Raw genomic sequence first — 3,001 nt, 5'->3', positions numbered from 1 at the left:
TTCACCAATCGGAGCTGACAACCCATGAGATGTTTGGTTTATTTCTCTTCCTCTTTGTGTATTTATCTTTTGTTGGGTTTTGTTTGTATATTTACTCTGAAAATATGTATATTTATTTATTTATCATGGTGTTGTATACAACTTTACAAATCAATCTTGATGCTTTCCTTGATCTTTTGCATTTATGTTTGGATTTGTGTTGTTGTAGAAATAGACATCACAAGTCTTGATTAGGGAAGGAAAACTGTAAGTTTCTAAATTCTAGATATAGATTTAAAGCTAACAATCACTTGTGTATCGAAGCTTAATGCTTCTGTGTTTGAGTTTCGCGCGAGACATCACCGACGCGAGAAATGGACACTGATGTGAGAGATACATGATGATTTTGATGAGTAATATAGATTGAGTGCAATTGAATGATAGTTTTAAGTTTATGATGAGTAGTGTATATCCGTGCCTGATAAGTATTTCTCTCTGAAGAATGTATTCATTTTCCTGATTTTACTTTTTACTTTTAGTTCATTTAAACCCGGGTTCAAAAACGAGGAAACTGTTGAATAACATTCTTTCCCTCGCACTATTCTCTGTGGACACGATAAACCCAAAAAAAATATTTCCAAATCTTTTGCTTGCCGCTTTACTGCGTCCGCACCACCTAACGAAAAGTAATTTATTTTGTGAGTGAGCGAGAATTTGTTCAACCCTTTGACCCTTAGTGTTAGGATCCATTTTGGTGTTGAACTATGAACTTGTGCATGCGTTAGTAGTTCATCATGGATTCTAATTCTGTTTCTAAAGCACTTGATCCATCAACCATATTATGGTTGAAACATTTCCTTGCCTTAGAAAGTTGGGGAGCATTCATGTCACGGTGTTTAATTGTATTCAAGTTGAGGAGAATAGAGATTGGTTGCTTAAAGGTTGGTTGCTAAGAGGTTGAAAAAAATAAAGTGGTTAGAAAGAAAAAAAAAAGTGAAAAAAAGTGAAAAATAAAAGAAGGAGAAAAGAAAAAGAAAGAAAAATAATAATAATAATAATAATAATAATAATAATAGTAATAATAATAATAATAATAATAATAATAATAATAATAATAATAATAATAATAATAATAATATCAAGGTTGTAGCAAATGAGAAAAAAAGAAAAGGGTGAATAATTTTTGATTGCTTGAAAATGTGGGAAGTGATCGCTCTATTAGGTTTAGGCAATTTTGTTTCAATGGCCTTGAGATGTGACCCTTCTTTGTTAACTCAAGCCACATTACAACCCTTGAAAGTCCTTATGATTTATGTTTTTATGCTTTCAACATAAGTTTTTTTAGATGAATGCATAATTTAATTGGATGTTAGCAAGACTATAATTTATTGTTTCTAGTATTTAGTAGTAGAATATTTGATTTGTGTGTTATTATGTAGAAAAGTGTTGGATCAAGCCTAAAAGAAGAAGGCACAAGCAATGGAAGAGAAGTTTGTCCTGTCAAATCTGCCAGGCAAAATTTTGGTCGCCAAGTGAATTCTACCAATTTCTCCAATCGAATTCGGGGGGTTGTAAGTGCCAAGAGGTCGTCAGGAAAATCTAGAGCAAGGAAAAGTCAGTGGAAAATCCTATCATATCTTCCAAGCGAATCTAGGGCATTTTAAGCGCTAGGAGAAATTTATGGTCACCAGGAAAATTTGGATATTTTCCCCGATGAAAAGTAACATTTCGTTGGGCAAATATTTTAGGCGCCATGAGAATTTGTCTAAACAAAATTTGTATATATAGTGAAAAATCAGATTTTGTTGAGAACTTTGGGGTTTTTAGGGTTCTGCTGACCTAGAACCATTTTGGGAGTGGGAGATCCTTGGAAAACAATAAGAAAGGGTGTATCTTGAAGAATTGGATTTGGGGTTTGCATCAATCGGTGGGGAATCGTGATCGATGTTTGTTCTTCTCCATTTTTCACTTTGTATTAAGTTACCGTGAGTAGCTTAATTCCTTTTCTTGGTAAGATTGGAAGTATTTCACCATAGTAGTATGTATTTCTTTTAAGCTTTGTATTGTGAACTTAGTTTTGAATCAATATAGATGTTAATATTTGTTTTCATCTTATATCATGGTTTAATCTGTGTTGATAAATATATTTCAAACTATTGATCTAAGATTAGTCATCTATCGATGCCCAAAATCTAGACATAGATTTGGGAGTTGATATTCACTTTATGACAAATCTTCATGTTTGTGTGTTGTTAAATGTGTTGAGACGTCTTCTATTAATCAACATGTATCATCCCACAACGTTGCTCTAGACATAGATTGTGTTGACGAGTGATATATAATTACATAGATGAATAACTTTGTTAACATGCTAAGATTAGGATAATGCATATTGTAATAGGTTTTTATTGATCATGGTGTTATTTGTAATCTTTGCCTAATTTAATATCGAGGATATCTTTAATCCTCTATTTAAACTACTAGATTTAAATTACAGGTGAGAGTTATGGTTTAAACCTTGATCTATGATAAGCCTATGTTAGATTCTAAATGCTAGATATAACTTTAGGTTTAACATTCATAAAAGTTTTGATTCTTAATGCTGCCATATTTTTTGATAGGTTGAGACATCGTCGATTAAACAATAAGGTTGAAACCTCATCAGAAGTTTAAACATAAACTCTGTTGTGAGCGATACGTGATGATATTAATGAATATTTAGATTGTGTATAACCGATTGGTAAAATGCATATTCAATCGGTGGAAGAAATCCAATCCTCACAAGCTCTTATACATCAGATTCATTTAGCATTTGCTTGTTTTAAATTCTACAACTTTAAATTTCCAAACAATTTTCAACCATAAGTTTAAAACTATAGTGACTGTTGAATAGCATTGATATTGCACTAATCCATGTGGAAACGATAAAACAAAATACTTACTTTTGCTTGTTGTTTTACCGCAACAACAAGGTTCCAGAGTGAATTTGATGGACATTAACATTCTCATTGCACTCACTATT

This window comes from Vicia villosa, linkage group LG1 (genome assembly GCF_029867415.1).
Source record: "Vicia villosa cultivar HV-30 ecotype Madison, WI linkage group LG1, Vvil1.0, whole genome shotgun sequence".
NCBI lineage: Eukaryota > Viridiplantae > Streptophyta > Magnoliopsida > Fabales > Fabaceae > Vicia > Vicia villosa.
Note: the sequence above shows the minus strand (reverse complement) of the source record.